Source organism: Lithobates pipiens, unplaced genomic scaffold, assembly GCF_037356315.1.
Source record: "Lithobates pipiens isolate NorthernLeopardFrog02 unplaced genomic scaffold, aLitPip1_a1.2 Scaffold_13, whole genome shotgun sequence".
Lineage (NCBI taxonomy): Eukaryota > Metazoa > Chordata > Amphibia > Anura > Ranidae > Lithobates > Lithobates pipiens.
In genome coordinates, this window is record NW_027507718.1 from 25,437,439 (window position 1) to 25,456,896 (window position 19,458).

The following is a 19,458-nucleotide window of genomic DNA, read 5'->3' on the forward strand; positions in this document are numbered from 1 at the left end:
TGTGCCTCTGTAACCAAGGATAACCAATAACCAGTGGAAACCTGGGTGAGGAAATAACTTGGAATTGGATTATCTCATGGTGAAGAGCCCCTATGGCCATGGACAACGGAACCATCTCATGAGTCACATGGGTAGGCTGTAAAGGTCTCCCGTCAAGAGCCTCAATGGCAAGTGGAGTGTCACGCAGCTGCAGTGGAATCGAGTGTTGCGAAACAAATGCAGCATCAATGAACAGACCTGCAGTCCCAGAGTCGATTAGAGCCTGTATCGCGATGGATGACTTATCCCAAGAAAGGGTGACCGAAACCAAGGGCTTATTCTTCTGGATAACTGGGGACAAAACAACGCCACCTAAGGTCTGTCCATGACAGGACCTAAACGTTCGGGCATTCCCTGGATGGGTAGGACAAGACTTCAAAAAGTGAAATGCCTGGCCACAATAAAGGCACAATCTCTCCCTCCTCCTAAAGGCTCTCTCATCCGCAGAGAGAAGCGTGAAGCCCAGGTGCATGGGTTCCTCTTCGCTGACCAACTCGGGACCAGGAGGCATGGGAGGTGAGGGAGGCATGGGTGGGACTACAAAGCTTGGAGGCAAACATACAGGAGGCTTCCGCAAGTGCTCTTTAAGAGAAAGTCTTTCTCTGAGTCTGGAGTCAATGAGGATGGCAAACGAGATCAAGCTCTCCAGCTCAGTGGGTATATCTCAGGCTGCTATCTCATCCTTGATGGAATCTGAGAGACCATGAGAAAAAGCAGCCACGAGGACCTCATTGTTCTAAGCAACCTCTGTTGCCAGAGTACGGAATTCAATCTGTTTGATGGACATGAGGCACTTGACGGCAGAAGCGGAGCATGCAGGAACGTCAAATACCCTTTTAAAGGAGGCCACTCAGGGTAACTCAAGACAACAGGTTTTTGCATCTCTCATAGAGGGTTAGCCCAGGCCAAGGCTCTCTCAGAAAGCAAAGATATCACAAAACCTACTTTGCTTCTGTCCGTGGGAAACGCCTGGGGCAGCATCTCGAAGTATATCTCAACCTGATTGAGAAATCCTCTGCATTGAACTGGATCACCCTCAAATCACTGGGGAAGTGGAGTGGAACCAGACATACCTCTTATAGAGGTAGTACTCGAGGCAGGTGCCTGCACAGAGACTGCCGCAGAAGCAGGGATGGCCTGCGACTCAGGTTGTACCGGAGCAGCCACAGTGGGGGATTCTAGGTGAGCCGTGTGACTCAGGAGCGTTTGTAACGCCAAGGCAAACTGATCCCTGCGGTGATCTTGCTCATCCAATCTGGAAAAAATATTACCAACAAGTGGATTGACTGTATCTTCTGAATTCATGGTCTTTGCCTACTGTCAGAAACCATGAATCAGACCGAGGCAGAAGTACAATTAAATCACACTTGTTTATTAAATAAAAATAAAACGGTAAATAGAGAAAGCGTAGTCAAAGCATAGCCAGAGTCCAATAACCGGATCGAGTAGTCAGCCAGTCCAGAGTTCAATAGCCAGATCGGATAATCAGCCAGGCCAGAAGTCAGGGATCCAAGTAGAGCAACAGCAAGCAGGATAAGGAGCCAGAAGGGATGTCAGCAATCCAGTCTTTGAACAGAACCGCAGAAGATGGTTTCTTGTGATGTGGCCAAGGCGAAGGCAGATATGAAGTGAGCTGGACAGCTTTAAGTAGGCAGGTCAGACGAGCTTGATAAGGAGCAGCTGGTAACTCTGGAGAGAGATGGGAGCTGGCAATTAGCTGACAGCTGAGCACCCACTCTTGGCTATTAAAACAGCCCTAGAAGACTGGAGATATTTTATTGAAGGTGCCAATCACCCTATTATGATATTCACAGATCACAGGAACCTAGAGTATCTTCGCACTGCCAAATGCCTAAGACCCCGACAGGCTCGATGGCCTCTGTTCTTTCCTAGGTTCAATTTTCACATCACCAACTGCCCTGGGTTCAAGAACAGGAAAGCTCTATCCCGGATGTTTCCTGATACTCCTGAAGAGACAGCTCCCAGCACAATCTTGTCGCCACAAAACCTTCTCATGATCCAATCTGATCTAAACTCTTCACTTAAGCAGGCTTCCTTACAATGCTCGGAACCAGAGGCATCCTCCTTAAGAAACCAGGAAGGTTTCCTTTGGTATCAAGATAAAATCTTTGTTCCGCAGCAAGCCAGAATCCAGGTCCTAAAGGCATTGCACGATCACCAACTTGCTGGCCACTTCGGGGTGCAAAAAACAATGAAAGTTATCCAACAATATTTTTGGTGGCCTACTTTGAAATCTGACTGCAGGGAGTATGTTAGCTCCTGCACTACCTGCCAGTGAAACAAGGGGTCCAACGTTAAGTCTTGGGGTTTGTTACGACCACTGCTAATGCCAGAACAGCCATGGAGAAAAATATCTATGGACTTCATAGTGAAGCTACCGCCCTCAGATGAGTTTACAACTATCCTGGTAGTCTTGGACTAATATTGGACTGGCTATTTCTACTCTTTTTCCCAGGACGATTGGATCTCGTTAGTCCCGTATGCGGAGTTTGCATACAACAATTCAGTACATACAACCACTAATCAGTCACCTTTCTGGGCCAATTATGGGTTCCAGCCCTCATTTCTGCCTAATGTCACCCTGGAAGGCTGTGATTAGCCCTGTCTGTACCATGTGATCTGTCAGGGAAATGGTCAAAGAATGGGTAATTCTGCCAGTACCCATCATGGTTACACCAGAGGAATCCCTGTGGGTGGTGGCGGGTGCGTGCAGACATGCGCGCACGCCGTGACAGATGTTGGCACTCCCCTGGCCTATTTAAACCTGCCACTGACACATGCAGGTTGCTGGATTATAGTCAGCTTCCTGTGCCCTGTATATCTTGATCCTTGGACTTCCCGCTACCAATCCGGCTTGCTATACCTATTTATCGTGAACCTCTGGCTTGATCCCTGGCTTATGTCCTGACCTGTGCTCCTGTCTGTCTCATTTGGTTTGACCCTGGCTTGGCTGACAACTCTGCTATCTCCTGCCCACTGTGTATGACCTGGCTTGCTGCAGTATCTATCTCGGACTGATTCCACTGTGTATGACCCTTGACCTGACTACTGACTCTGTTCCTGGTTCACCCTGTTGTTCCATACCTGGGATCTCTCCTTGCATGGCTGCCAACACAGTTCGCCCAACGCACCCCAGTGGCCTTCTCCTAACCAGCTCATCCAGAAGCAGTACAGGACACCGCACTCCCTTTATCACTGCTAGGGGTGCCCTCTCAGCAACCTGGCCTTACATCAGAGACTTGATATGATCACTGTGACCAATTACTGTGTACAATTGCCATGTGATCTGTTGTCATATGGTACTGGCAGCAGCTGGTACACTGATGACAGTGCACGTGAGGCTTATTTTGGGAGGAAGTTATTTGGCATCCACCAGAAGAGATATATAGATATATTAGGCTAAATCACAGGCTTCATACATGTCTGAAAGAGTATAAAAGTGATAGTTCCCTACTATGCTTCTTGACGGATGTGGCAATCTTTTAGCCACTTCAGTCCCAGTGCTGTTTTAAAGTGGAGCTGAGATCAGGGGCTTTTTAAACACAGGTCCAGCTGTTATAGCGGCTGGTGGTGTGTGTGCGCTTAGGTGTCTGTCGGCTTTTCACGCAACATGCTGCCAGCCCCCATGTATACCTTCTCCTTGTATCCAAGGCTCTGTGCACCCATTGTAGTTCCTGGGAACATCATGGCAGGAGTCGGGGAAAGGGGAGGTAGACCAGTGAATGTCCATTCTCTGATGTCCCCTTCCTGTTACTGACCCGGAAGCAACATGTAAAATATCACTTCCAGGTCCACTTGTCACTTTTCTCAGCCAGTATGACTGAGAATTAGGGATGAGCTCGGTGTTCGACTCGAAGGCATGTTCATCTCGAACATCGGCCGTTCGACTCGAACATCGGCCGTTCATCTATTTGGCGAATTCAGAACTTTGTGGACCGTACATACCAAATTCGTGTGGCACGAATGGCCCACAATGCACTATGCCATCGCAGTGCATTACTGGCTCATGATTGGCCAAGCATGGACTGTGACCCTGCATGCTTGGCCAATCACAGCGCCGGCAGCGAGGAGAGCCATAATTGACCACAGGCAGGATGCCTGTGGCCAATTATAGCTCAGATGGTTTAGTACATGCACCACACTATATAAGACCGCCAGCGCGGCGGCCTTGTGTAGTGTGTTCCAGCGTGCAGGGAAAGAGCTAGATAGGCAGGGACAGTGTGTTCTTTTCTCAGGCATCTGCAGGAGTTAAAGTGGGTGTTGTTTGCCTCCAGCACAGTATACACCTGTATCTACCCTTTTATGATGGTATTCTCTAATACAGGCATCTGCAGGAGTTAGTGTGTGTTGTGTGCCTACAACACAGCACAGTATACACCTGTATCTACACTTTATTGCTGGTTTTCTCTAATACAGGCATCTGCAGGAGTTAGTGGGTGCTGTGTGCCTCCAGCACAGCACAGTATACACCTGTATCTACCCTTTTTTGCTGGTGTTCTCTAATACAGGCATCTGCAGGAGTTAGTGGGTGTTGTGTGCCTCTAGCACAGTATACACTTGTATCTACCCTTTTATGCTGGTGTTCTCTAATACAGGCATCTGCAGGAGTTAGTGGGTGTTGTGTGCCTCCAGCACAGCACAGTATACACCTGTATCTACCCTTTATTGCTGGTGTGCTCTAATACAGGCATCTGCAGGAGTTAAAGTAGGTGCTGTTTGCCTCCAGCACTAGTGATGGCCGAACGGTTCGCCCGGCGGTCGTTTCGCGGCGAATTTCCGACTTTCGCCGTCCGCGGGTTCGAACGCCTTTTTCCGTCGTTCGCCCCGGCGGACTTACGTGTTTAATGTATACAAGAACTTTAACCTTTCGTGACACGTTTATCATGTGTTACAGGACAACCAATTGAGACATGACAGCTCATGGACACTTGGACATTCCCCCTAACCTATAAATACACCCGATCCGGTGGCCATTTTACATTCTTTCTTCTGTCACTGTAGGGAAAGGATCCTGTGTGGAGTAGGGACAGAGAAAACGCTAGCTATTTGGTACACAAAAGTTCTTTTCAGGACTGGTATAGGTGTTAGGTCAGCAGCCTGAGTTTCTTTTGTCAGTTTAGATAAAGGGACAGAGCGCTGTATGCTGCTATTTTAGGGACAGCTCAGCCAGATTAGTCTTTCTTCATCATCATCATCATCATCATCATTAGCTGTTACTATCAGGTCCACAAAAGAGCTGTTCCAGCTAATCGTTCCAGCCTACTCTTTTTTGCCAATTTGTATAGGGACAGGCAGGAAGCAGTGTGTCAGGCAGTGAGGATAATTTTAAAGACTTGCTGTTACTATTAGTTCCACAAAGGTTCTTTTCAGGACTGGTATCAGTGGTACGGTAATAGGCTTGTACACGTATAATATTCTTTCTTCCAAATATAGAAAGAATATTATACTTGACTGCTGCCCTTCTGCTGCAGTCTGCTAATCATTCACAACTCACTTGTTCCACAAAGCTCTTTATCAGGACTGGTAACTTGGTCTGTCTAGGGTGCTACGGTACATAGGCTTGGGTGCGGTACAGTCTGCTGTTCTGTAAGGACCGCTATCGGTCCACAATACATAGGGTTGCCGTGCACTACTGCTGACCGCTGCCCTATACTGCAGCAGTCCTTCATTGGTATAGGGACTGACGTACAGTCTGCTAATCACTAACACACAACCTGCTTGGTCCACAAAAGTTCTTATAAGGACTGGTAACTTGGTATAGGGTGCTACGGTACATAGGCCTGAGTGCGTTACAGTCTGCTGTTCTGTAAGGACCGCTATCGGTCCACAATACATAGGGTTGCCGTGCACTACTGCTGACCGCTGCCCTATACTGCAGCAGTCCTTCAGCGGTATAGGGACTGACGCACAGTCTGCTAAACACTAACACACAACCTGCTTGGTCCACAAAAGTTTTTATAAGGACTGGTAACTTGGTATAGGGTGCTACGGTACATAGGCCTGAGTGCAGTACAGTCTGCTGTTCTGTAAGGACCGCTATCGGTCCACAATACATAGGGTTGCCGTGCACTACTGCTGACCGCTGCCCTATACTGCAGCAGTCCTTCATTGGTATAGGGACTGACGTACAGTCTGCTAATCACTAACACACAACCTGCTTGGTCCACAAAAGTTCTTATAAGGACTGGTAACTTGGTATAGGGTGCTACGGTACATAGGCCTGAGTGCGTTACAGTCTGCTGTTCTGTAAGGACCGCTATCGGTCCACAATACATAGGGTTGCCGTGCACTACTGCTGACCGCTGCCCTATACTGCAGCAGTCCTTCATTGGTATAGGGACTGACGTACAGTCTGCTAATCACTAACACACAACCTGCTTGTTCCACAAAAGTTCTTATAAGGACTGGTAACTTGGTATAGGGTGCTACGGTACATAGGCCTGAGTGCGTTACAGTCTGCTGTTCTGTAAGGACCGCTATCGGTCCACAATACATAGGGTTGCCGTGCACTACTGCTGACCGCTGCCCTATACTGCAGCAGTCCTTCATTGGTATAGGGACTGACGTACAGTCTGCTAATCACTAACACACAACCTGCTTGGTCCACAAAAGTTCTTATAAGGACTGGTAACTTGGTATAGGGTGCTACGGTACATAGGCCTGAGTGCGTTACAGTCTGCTGTTCTGTAAGGACCGCTATCGGTCCACAATACATAGGGTTGCCGTGCACTACTGCTGACCGCTGCCCTATACTGCAGCAGTCCTTCAGCGGTATAGGGACTGACGCACAGTCTGCTAAACACTAACACACAACCTGCTTGGTCCACAAAAGTTTTTATAAGGACTGGTAACTTGGTATAGGGTGCTACGGTACATAGGCCTGAGTGCGTTACAGTCTGCTGTTCTGTAAGGACCGCTATCGGTCCACAATACATAGGGTTGCCGTGCACTACTGCTGACCGCTGCCCTATACTGCAGCAGTCCTTCATTGGTATAGGGACTGACGTACAGTCTGCTAATCACTAACACACAACCTGCTTGGTCCACAAAAGTTCTTATAAGGACTGGTAACTTGGTATAGGGTGCTACGGTACATAGGCCTGAGTGCGTTACAGTCTGCTGTTCTGTAAGGACCGCTATCGGTCCACAATACATAGGGTTGCCGTGCACTACTGCTGACCGCTGCCCTATACTGCAGCAGTCCTTCAGCGGTATAGGGACTGACGCACAGTCTGCTAAACACTAACACACAACCTGCTTGGTCCACAAAAGTTTTTATAAGGACTGGTAACTTGGTATAGGGTGCTACGGTACATAGGCCTGAGTGCAGTACAGTCTGCTGTTCTGTAAGGACCGCTATCGGTCCACAATACATAGGGTTGCCGTGCACTACTGCTGACCGCTGCCCTATACTGCAGCAGTCCTTCATTGGTATAGGGACTGACGTACAGTCTGCTAATCACTAACACACAACCTGCTTGTTCCACAAAAGTTCTTATAAGGACTGGTAACTTGGTATAGGGTGCTACGGTACATAGGCTTGAGTGCGGTACAGTCTGCTGTTCTGTAAGGACCGCTATCGGTCCACAATAGATAGGGTTGACGTGCACCACTGCTGACCGCTGCCCTATACTGCAGCAGTCCTTCAGCGGTATAGGGACTGACGCACAGTCTGCTAAACACTAACACACAACCTGCTTGGTCCACAAAAGTTTTTATAAGGACTGGTAACTTGGTATAGGGTGCTACGGTACATAGGCCTGAGTGCGTTACAGTCTGCTGTTCTGTAAGGACCGCTATCGGTCCACAATACATAGGGTTGCCGTGCACTACTGCTGACCGCTGCCCTATACTGCAGCAGTCCTTCATTGGTATAGGGACTGACGTACAGTCTGCTAATCACTAACACACAACCTGCTTGGTCCACAAAAGTTCTTATAAGGACTGGTAACTTGGTATAGGGTGCTACGGTACATAGGCCTGAGTGCGTTACAGTCTGCTGTTCTGTAAGGACCGCTATCGGTCCACAATACATAGGGTTGCCGTGCACTACTGCTGACCGCTGCCCTATACTGCAGCAGTCCTTCAGCGGTATAGGGACTGACGCACAGTCTGCTAAACACTAACACACAACCTGCTTGGTCCACAAAAGTTCTTATAAGGACTGGTAACTTGGTATAGGGTGCTACGGTACATAGGCTTGAGTGCGGTACAGTCTGCTGTTCTGTAAGGACCGCTATCGGTCCACAATAGATAGGGTTGACGTGCACCACTGCTGACCGCTGCCCTATACTGCAGCAGTCCTTCAGCGGTATAGGGACTGACGTACAGTCTGCTAAACACTAATACACAACCTGCTTGGTCCACAAAAGTTCTTATAAGGACTGGTAACTTGGTATAGGGTGCTACGGTACATAGGCTTGAGTGCGGTACAGTCTGCTGTTCTGTAAGGACCGCTATAGGTCCACAATAGATAGGGTTGACGTGCACCACTGCTGACCGCTCACCTATACTGCAGCAGTCCTTCAGCGGTATAGGGACTAAGAGTTTTGTCACAGGGTCATTTAAAAAATGACATGCAGAGGAAGAGGCAGGCCCTTCCGCAGGGGTGGTAGGGGTAGGGCAGGAGCAACAGGCTTGAGCCAAAGTGGGAAGTTGCAGAAGGTGCGTTCAATTACTTTAAAGGATGCACCAGACTTGGTTGAGTGGCTCGCTCAGCCTTACTCTTCTGCACCCTCCTCATCCTCTCGATCTGCACCCTCTTCTTCACTCTCTGCTATGTGCACCCCCAAAGACACTACCACCAACAACACGACCACCACCACCACCACCACATACCTTCCGCTTGAGTCACTGGAATTATTTTCCGATCCATATCAAGAGGACATTTCTGATGCGCAGCCACTCTTGGTATTGGATCAGGAAGAGGAGGTAGCAACAAGCGCTACTCAGCAGTCTGACGCCAGTACCCAGATCAGCCCAAGGAGGAGGTTGGTCCCCGGTGTTGCTGCCTACTCTACTTATAGCGGTGGGGAAGGTGACGTTGATGATGACGTGTCTAGTGATGTCACGTGGGTGCCCACAAGAGAGGAAGAGGAGGGGAGTTCAGAGGGAGATATGGACCAGCAGATAGGGAGGAGAAGCAGCAATGACTTACATTGCACAGCAGGGACAAAGCAGACTGCAAATGTATCAGGAGCGAGTCATCGACCATGTACGGTCACATCTGGCGCTCCCAGGACACCGGCACATGGCTCCGCAGTGTGGGCTTTTTTTAACGTGTCCGCTGCTGACAATAGCGTTGCCATCTGCAATCTTTGCAGTCAACGCGTTAGTCGCGGTAAGCCCAATACTCACCTAGGGACGACCGCCTTAAGAAGGCACATGAGCAGCCATCACCGAGCCCAGTGGGAGCAACGGAACACACAAAGCCACACTGCAGGCTCTCACCGTCCAGCCTCGTCTTCTACTTCTCCTTCTCCTCTCTCCTCACAATTGTCCTCCACTCCACCTTCCATCACGCCAAGCTCACATTTTTCTGCAAAAAGGCAGGCTTCCGTGGGCCTAATGTTTGAGCGTAAAAAAATGATGACGCCGGATAACCCTCTTGCCCAACGGTTGGCGGCTGGCTTGTCAGAACTCATAGCCCGCCAACTACTGCCATATAAACTGGTGGACTCGGAGGCCTTTCGCAAATTTGTGGCCATTGGAACACCACAATGGAAGGTCCCAGGAAGGAAGTATTTCTCAGAGAAGGGCATCCCAGAGCTATATGGCCATGTTCAGCGGCAAGTGAATGTATCTCTGGCACACAGTGTCGGTGCCAAGATACATCTGACCACAGACACGTGGTCTAGCAAACACGGGCAGGGAAGGTATATCAGTTTTACTGCCCACTGGGTGAACCTTCTGACGGCCGTCAAGCATGTAACCCGTGGCACCCGTGTAGATTTGGTTTTACCGCCACGGATTGCATGCAGGCCTGACTCTTCTTCTCCTCCTCCTACTCCATCCTCCTCCCTCTCCTCCTCAGCTGCCTCCTCCTTTTCCGCTGCTAGCGTCTCTTCCACTGCACCGCCCAAGCTCCCCAGAACCTATTCCACATGCCAGGTGAGACGTTGCCATGCCGTGCTGCGTCTGTTGTGCCTGGAAGCAAAGAGCCACACTGGCCCGGCACTCCTTTCAGCTTTGCGTTCACAGGCAGATGAGTGGCTAACACCGCTCAATTTGACAGTTGGTAAAGTGGTGTGTGACAACGGTGCCAATCTGCTTAGCGCATTGAAACAGGGCAAAATCACGCACGTGCCGTGCATGGCACACGTCTTAAACTTGGTCGTGCAGCGATTCCTTGTCAAATACCCTGGGGTCCAGGACATCTTGCGGCAGGCAAGGAAAATCTCGGCCCATTTCAGAAGATCTTACACGGCCATGGCTCGCCTTGCTGACATTCAGCGGCGACACCATCTGCCGGTCAGACGTCTTATTTGCGATTGCCCGACGCGATGGAACTCAACCTTCTATATGCTTGATAGGCTGCTCCAGCAGAAACGTGCAGTTAACGTCTACCTGTATGAACTCTGCGAAAGAAACGGTTCTGGGGAGCTGGGTTTTTTTTCACCGCGCCAGTGGCTGCTCATGCGCGACACATGCAGACTTCTGCGGCCATTTGAGGAGATCACCAAACTGGTCAGTCGCAGCCATGGCGCCATCAGTGACATGGTACCTTATGCCTTCTTTCTGGAGCGTGCATTGCGTCGTGTCATTGATCAGGCTGTGGAGGAGCAGGAGCGGGAAGATGAGGAAGTCGCAATGCTGGATGAATTCCCAGGGGGGGCTACTCTATCTGAGACAAGTCAACAACAGGAGTCTGATGAGGAGTCAGAGGAGGATGGTGCCGGGGCGGATGAGCAGGAGCAAGAAGAGCATGCTTTAAACCTTTCTGGGATCCCTGTTGTGCGAGGATGGGGAGAGGAGAATGAAGAGGACGACATTATCCTGGATGATGAGCAGGAGCCAGGCCACCACACCGCTTCCACTTTAGTGCAAATGGGGGCCTTCATGCTCCAGTGTTTTAATAGGGACCCCCGTATAAAAAGCATGAGGGTCAAGGACCAGTACTGGGTGGCAACGTACTTAGACCCCCGGTACAAACACAAAATGGCGGAAATGTTACCGCCGTCGCAGAGGGCTGTCAGAATGCAGCACTTCCAGGCCTTGCTTCGAGAAATGCTGCATTCTGCTTTTGCGTGCGCTGGCAGAGGAGCAATTCCCACTCCCAGAGAAGGATTTGCGGGTACCAATCCAACAGCGCCTGCAAGAAGAGGCCGGTTTGAAGATGTGTTGGTGACTTCGGATATGAGGTCATTCTTTCAGCCGACCCATCGACAGGTGTCATCCGGATCCAGCATCAGGGAACGCCTAGACCGTCAGGTGTCCGACTACATTGGGTTAACGGCCGATGTGGACGCTCTGAGGAGTGATGAACCCCTAGACTACTGGGTGGGCAGGCTTGACCTCTGGCCAGAGCTTGCCCAATTTGCAATCGAACTGTTGGCTTGCCCCTCATCCAGTGTCCTGTCCGAAAGGACGTTCAGCGCAGCAGGGGGGATTGTGACCGATAAGCGTACTCGCCTAGCTCACCACAGTGTTAACTACCTCACATTTCTAAAAATGAATGAGGCATGGATCTCGGAGGAATTCAACACATGTGATCAGTAGACCATGTATATGTCTATAAACAATTTTTGGAATCAAGCACACAGACCTTCTTAATTCATTTGGCTCACTTCCCTGACCCAAAAAAGCACACCGTACTATATGCCCCTACCCTCCTCTTTGAAGAGGTTGAGCGGTGTCATATTTCTACTGGGGCTGCTTATTATGAGGGGTTCCCACCATCCCTGTGCTGTGCTGACTTCCTCCTGGGTGTTCTTATTATGAGGGGCTCCCACCATCCCTGTGCTGTGCTGACTTCCTCCTGGGGGTTCTTATTATGAGGGGATCACACCATCCCTGTGCTGTGCTGACTTCCTCCTGGGGCTGCTTACGGTGCTGCTGTCAGCGCTGTATGTCACGGAGCTGCTGTCAGCGCTGTATGTCACGGAGCTGCTGTCAGCGCTGTATGTCACGGAGCTGCTGTCAGCGCTGTATGTCACGGAGCTGCTGTCAGCGCTGTATGTCACGGAGCTGCTGTCAGCGCTGTATGTCACGGAGCTGCTGTCAGCGCTGTATGTCACGGAGCTGCTGTCAGCGCTGTATGTCACGGAGCTGCTGTCAGCGCTGTATGTCACGGAGCTGCTGTCAGCGCTGTATGTCACGGAGCTGCTGTCAGCGCTGTATGTCACGGTGCTGCTGTCAGCGCTGTATGTCACGGAGCTGCTGTCAGCGCTGTATGTCACGGAGCTGCTGTCAGTGCTGTATGTCACGGAGCTGCTGTCAGCGCTGTATGTCACGGAGCTGCTGTCAGCGCTGTATGTCACGGAGCTGCTGTCAGCGCTGTATGTCACGGTGCTGCTGTCAGCGCTGTATGTCACGGAGCTGCTGTCAGCGCTGTATGTCACGGAGCTGCTGTCAGCGCTGTATGTCACGGAGCTGCTGTCAGCGCTGTATGTCACGGAGCTGCTGTCAGCGCTGTATGTCACGGAGCTGCTGTCAGCGCTGTATGTCACGGAGCTGCTGTCAGCGCTGTATGTCACGGTGCTGATGTCAGTGCTCTGTATTACGGTGCTGCTGTCAGTGCTCTGTATCTCCTGCACCCTCTTGTTTGCCTACCCTGGTCCCTGACCTTCCCTCTCCTCCATTGCCTTCATTAGCTCCATAGTCCTGAATTGTCAGAACAATTTCCCAAATAAAAAAAAAATGCTTGTAGTTATCGATCCCAAATTCACCTCATACATGTATTATGCTATTGTCCAGGTGGTGGGACTACGTGCTACCCCCTAATAATTACCCCGTGGCCGCAAATTCGACCTAAAGGTTTGCGAAATTCGCCTCCCATTGAAGTCAATGGAGCCCGCGGCGAACGGTCGTTTTCGCGAACGTTTGTGTCCGTTCGCGTTTCGCGTTCGCGAAACGTCCCGTCGGAAGTTCGTCCATCACTATCCAGCACAGTATACACCTGAAGATATCCCTTATTGCTGGTGTTGTCTGTTGCATATCTTGCATATTAGCCTTTAAATTTAGCAATTTTGATTTTGAACGTTCGAGTCCCATAGACTTTAATAGGGTTCTTAAGTTCGTATGAAGTTTTGGTCCGTTCGAAGGTTCTGGTGCGAACCGAACCAGGGGCGTTTGGCTCATCCCTACTGAGGATTGGGAAGAAACTAATGCAACATAATCTAAAGTCCATTCGTTTTATTGAATGACAGGTGAGACAGCAGGGGTCTTTTAGACCTGTGATTGGCTCATTAAAGAGAACCTGTCATCAAAAAAAATCATATAGGGGACTTTTTGTCCTCTATGTGATAAAAAAAGTTTAGTAAAAAAACTGTAGCCTATGTTTCAAGGTTACACACAATTGTAGACTTGACATGCTGGTTACCTATTTACTTGGAACAATCTCATCGTTTATATTTTACCAGAAAATTGGGTAATATATTGGATTTATGTGCCTTAATTTCACGTACCTTAGAAGTGAACCTGATGTGAGACCTCTCGTACAACCCCTGCTCGGACACCACTAGAGTTGAGACCGTGGTTATAAGAGAATGGTGGGGTAAGATGCCTGCAGGATTCTCTTATCTGGAAGTGGTGGTGCCAGATGAGAAGTGGGAACAGCTGATGCAGGAATGTTGTGGATGCAGGAGTGCTGCGGATGCAGGGCAGCGGATGTAGGACAGCAGGTGCAGGTATGCTCTAGATGCAGAGCAGCGGATGCAGAGCAGCAGATGCAGGACAGCAGGTGCATGTAAGCTGCAGATGCAGGACAGCAGGCTGGAGCAGGGCCAGACAATCCAGGTCATACAAAGGAGAGCAATCAGCATAAACAGCATGCAGAGAGTAGTCAGAGTCAGGCTGGGCTTGACAACAGGTAATCAGACCGACAGCAGGGTCACACAAGCCAAAGGTCAAGACTGGAGATAGTAACATAATCAGGAAGCCGGGTCAATACTGAAACAGGATACAAGCACATGATCAGGATACAGGGGACAGCTGCAGATCAAACAGCAAAGACCCTGAAGCATCTTTATAGGCCACTGGGCACCAAAGCGTTTCTAATGCATGCGCCTACGCACATCCATGCGCAATGTCCGTGATTCGCTCATTCGTTCCTGACATTGCCCCCTCCTTATGGGCAACCCCCGGGTTCCCAGAAGAACCCTTTTTGAGGATGGCTGTGAAAGAAGGCCTGGATTAACTCTTGGGCATGAATGTTCTGCTTGTGTTCCCAGTAGTTCTCTTCTGGACCATACCCCCTACACTTGATCAGAAATTGCAGCTGGTTTCCTCTTCTGATGAAGATGGCCTCCACCTCAAACTCCTCATTCCCATTGACAATTATTGGTTCACGTGGCCCCGATCCCATTTGGGAAGGGATTTGGCACTGCAAATTTCTGTAGTGATACATGAAATACTGGGTGGATTTTCAGTGAATCAGGTAGAGAAAGTTCATATGAAACTTCATTTAATTTCCTCTTCACCAGGGGCCAATAAATTTGGGTGGCAGTTTCATTGTGTGGCAAATCATTCTGAGGTTAGCGGTAGACAATCATACCTGATCGCCCAGTTGAAGGCACAATTCCCCTCTCCTCTTTCTGTCAAATATCCTTTTATTAGTTGCCTGTGCCTTGATCATAGCTTCCTGTAATAATTTGTTATCATGAATCAGGAAATCGACAGTGTTATGAACTGCTGGGACCGTAGATTGTGGAACAAGATCAGGTAGGAAGGCCAGATGGAATCCATATTTAGTGAAGAATGGAGACTGACCCGTGGTCGAGCGACTGGAATTGTTGAAGGTGAACTCTGCCAAGGGCAATAATGCTACCCAATCATCCTGGACAAATGCTCAAGCATTTGGTTCGTCCTCTCAGTTTGCCCATTAGTCTGGGGGTGATAGGCAGAGGATGTAGACAGTTTGATCTTTAGGACTTTGCGTAAAACTTTCCAGAAGCGAGAGGTGAACTGCACCTCTCTATCCGAAACAATGTTTATTGGGACCCCATGCAACCTTACAATCTCCTTTATGAAGACCAGGGCAGTTTCTGTGGCAGAAGGCATATTCTTCAGTGGCATAAAGTGAGCCATCATAGACAGGTGGGCAACCACTACATAAATAGCCAAGCAACCTTCTGATGGATGAAGTTCCACTTTAAATTCCATGGCAATCATTTTCCAGCATCTGTCAGAAACCGGAAGAGGTCTAAGCAGACCTCAGGCTTTGCTTCTAGCAGTCTTACTTCAGGTATAGGTGGCACATGAATTTACATATTCCCTGCAGTTCTTCTCAAGATCTGGCCACCAAAACGTACCAGAACTGGATACTCTGCCACTCAAACTCACATTTCTCTGGCTTGGCATATAGCCCATGCTGACGGAGCTGGCAGAGTACGTTCTTGACATGTTACCGGGAAGTGGAAGAAAAGTGGGAAAAAAAATCTAAATATCGTCTAGATAGATAATTGCAAAGATATCCAAACAGTCTCTACAAATGTAATTGACGATTGGAAGGTAGCAAGGGCATTGCATAGCCCAAAGGGCTTTACCAGGTATTCATAATGGCCGAACCCGGTACGGAAAGAAGTCTTCCATTCATCCCTTGCATGACCAAGTTGTAAGCCCCCCACAGGTCTAGTTTGGTAAATACAGAAGAAGTTCTTAATCTTTGAAAGAGTTCAGGAACCAGGGGCAGAGGATACCGGTTATTGACAGTGATTTTATTTAATTCTTGGTAGCCCATGCAGGGCCAAAGAGAGTGGTCCTTTTTTTCCACAAAAAAGATTCCTGCCCCTGCTGAAGAAGTGGAAGGTCGGGTGAATCCCCTCTTGATGTTTTCATCCACATATTCTTTTAGCACCTCTAGTTCTCATTCAGATAAAGGAAAGATTCGTCCAAAGGAGATCTCAGTTCCTGGGAGCAATTTGATTGGACAATCATATGAACCCTGGGGAGGAAGAGTTTCAGCCCCCCCGTTTACTGAAGACATCCAAAAATAAATGATATGGCTCTGGCACTGCTGAACATATCTCTGAATCAGGTTTCAGGCACAACAGAAGACCAGAGGTGCTGGGACGTGAAGGCAGGAAGTGATGCTGGCAATAGGACGACTGGAACTTAATGTCTCTGGACTCCCAATCGATCTTCCGGTTGTGAGCCTTTAACCAGGGTAGACCCAAGATGACTGGGAACAGGGGGATGCAATTGCATCCAAGTTTAACAGTTCTTTATGGTCTGTGGGGGTATCTACAGGTAAAGGAGGGGATTCCTGGGTCACTAATCCGGATCTGATACGAGACCCATCTGCCAAAAAAAAATAAAGTCCTTGAGTCTTCGGCTGGAGTGGCATGTGTTGTTGAGCTGCAAAGTTCAAATCAATGAAATAACTACATGCCCCAGAGTAAATTATTGCGGTAACTGGTATGGTTCTTCCTGGAAGCTGGAAAGAGACGGGAAGAGCCAGGTGAGTGGTGTCGGCAGGAGAAGATGGATAGTTGGAAGGAGAAATAGACAGGCACTTAATGCAGCTTTGCTGGACATGAGCGAAGATAGTGGCTGGCTTCCCCACAATAAAGGCATAAGTTATTCTGTCACCTGCGTAGCCACTCTTCAGCTGACAGAGAAGGTCTCATCAATCAGAGGTATCAGTGCTTCAGAGGTATCAGGCATCTGGTTAAGGGGTACGGGATTAGCTGGAACAGGACTGGCAGAGGCAGGGTAAGCAGGAGCTGGCACCCGGAATAACATCCAAGCTGGAAGGGGCTGCTGGGTAGGTCTTTCTGTTATGCTCTCCCGGAGCCATCGTTCTATCTGAATAGACAAGGTGATTATAGTCTCTAGAGTATTAGGAAAACCAACCCAGGCTAGCCTTCTGATAGACCAAGGTGGAACTCGTGCCGCAGAGCTGCATCATTCCACTGAGTATCAACGCTCCAGTGTTTGAAGTCAGTCACACAGTCCTCAACCAATCTGCAGCCTTGCTGTAGTGCGTGGAGGGCAGCCTATGCGGTAGAAGTCCATTGGGGGTCCTCATATAGTTGGGCCATCGCATCTAAGAAGGATGACAAGAGTCCAGAACTACATTGCGTTCTTCATGCAGATGATGGGCCCAAGTCTGAGGTTCTCCCTGCAGCAGAGAGATGATGAACCCTACTTTGGTGACGTCTAAAAAAAAAAGTCTGAGGTTGTAATGAAAAGTATAGTTGTGCTGCAAAATGCCCAGAATTTTCTTCGATCTGCAGAAAATATCTCTGGAATAGGGACCCCTGGCTCAGGAGGCAGCATCATCACAGTGGGTGTGGTAGTAGTTGTGGCTGAGGCTCCACCAGTGGAAGGGGTTGAAACCGAAGAAGGGTTTGCAGTGGTGGACAAGGTTTGCATGCGTCCTTCCAGTTGGACGTAACCTTCCTGAAGAGACTTAACTGCCTGGGTGAGAGCTGCAAGGTGCTGGCAGATCTCCTCCAAAGGTGAGATCCCTCTTTCAGGCTCATTTATGGCTGTTTGGTACTGTCACATAACTTAGGAGTGAGCCTGACGAGCAGAGGGAAACCTCTTGTACAACCCCTGCTTGGAGACCATTGGAGTTGAGACAGTGGTTGTAAGAGCAAGGTGGGCTCAGATTGCCTGCAGGATTCTCTTAGCTGGAAGTGGTGGTGCCAGATGAGGAGCCAGAACAGTAGATGCAAGAGTGCTGCGGATGCAGGGCAGTAAATGCAGGACAGCAGGTGCAGGTATGCTGCGGATGCAAGGCAGCGGATGCAGGACAGCAGGTGCTGGTATGGTGCGGATGCAGGATAGCCGGCTGGGGCAGGGTCAGACAAGCCAGATCATTCACAGGAGAGCAATCAGCATAAACAGCAGGCAGACAGTAGTCAGAGTTCAGGCTGGGTTTGGCAACCCAGACTGAATTAGGCCGGCAGACAGGAGGAAGCAGGGTCAAACAAGCCAAAGGTCAGGACTGGAGATAATAATGTAGTCAGGAAGCTGGGTCAATACTGGAACCGAATACAAGCACAGGATCAGGACACAGGGGACAGCTGGAGATCAAATAGCAAGGACCTAGCGCCCTTGAAGCATCTTTATAGGCCCCTAGGTACCAAAGCGCGTGCCTGCGCAAATCCAGGCTCGATGCCCATGATTCGCACATGCACATTGGCACGTGTCTCCTTATACGGGCAGTGCGTCCGACACCTAAATTTAACTTTATTGTATCTTTACTGAATAATGGAGTTTCACACACCAATGAGCTAATATTGTGTCACATAAAAAATTGCAACTGATACTATATTTGTAAGGTACCTGTAAAAGGTTAAGTCCAGAGTGGAGCTTTGACTGGGGGCTGTGGCGTTTAGCATAGTCAGACTGGCTCAGCAACAAATCGTGACAGCACGGTACAAAGTCAGAATCCAGAAGCATGGTTGGAGGCAGGCAGGGTCATACGCAGGCTGCCAGAGTAATGTAGAACCATCAGGCAAAGAGAGTAATCCAGGAAACAATAGGGTCAATAACGGAGCAACTAATGGGATTTTGATTAATGAGGAGAAATCCTATCTTGTACCTGTTTCTCCCAGAATCCCTATTTTTTATTGCCTTCCTAAGGTACATAAAGACCCTCTACATCCACCTGGCCATCTGACAGTGAGTGGCATCGATTCTGTCACCGCTAGAGTCGGCAAATACATTGATTTCCATCTATAGCCGCTTGTTAAAAAGATGCCCTCCTATCTTAAAGATACTAAAGATAACATCAAATTATTACAGAATATCAATTACCCCAAAGATTGCATTTTGGTAACAGCAGACGCTTCTGCTTTATACACGTGTATTCCCCATCAGTTGGGTCTAGAAGCTGTTAGACATTCGCAGCAACAAGATTTCATCATGGAATTATTAGTATTCGCAACAAAACACAACAATTTTTGGTTTGACAATACTTTACTTACAACAGAAAGGGGTAGCTATGGTGGCTAAATTTGCCCCTAGTCTGGCAAATTTGTTCAGAGACCCGAATTGGTGCTCTGGACAAGATATATATATACAACATTCTCCTCCTGTGGGATGGTGACTATGATTCACTTATGATTCACTTATGATTAACAGTTTCATGACATTTCTAAACATCAACAATAGGGGCATCGTGCTGACATATGAGGCCAGTAAAACTAACATCCATTTCCTTGACTTGGAAATTAATGTTGTCGATCAACAATTTGTGATCAAAACCCATTTTGAATGGACTGATAG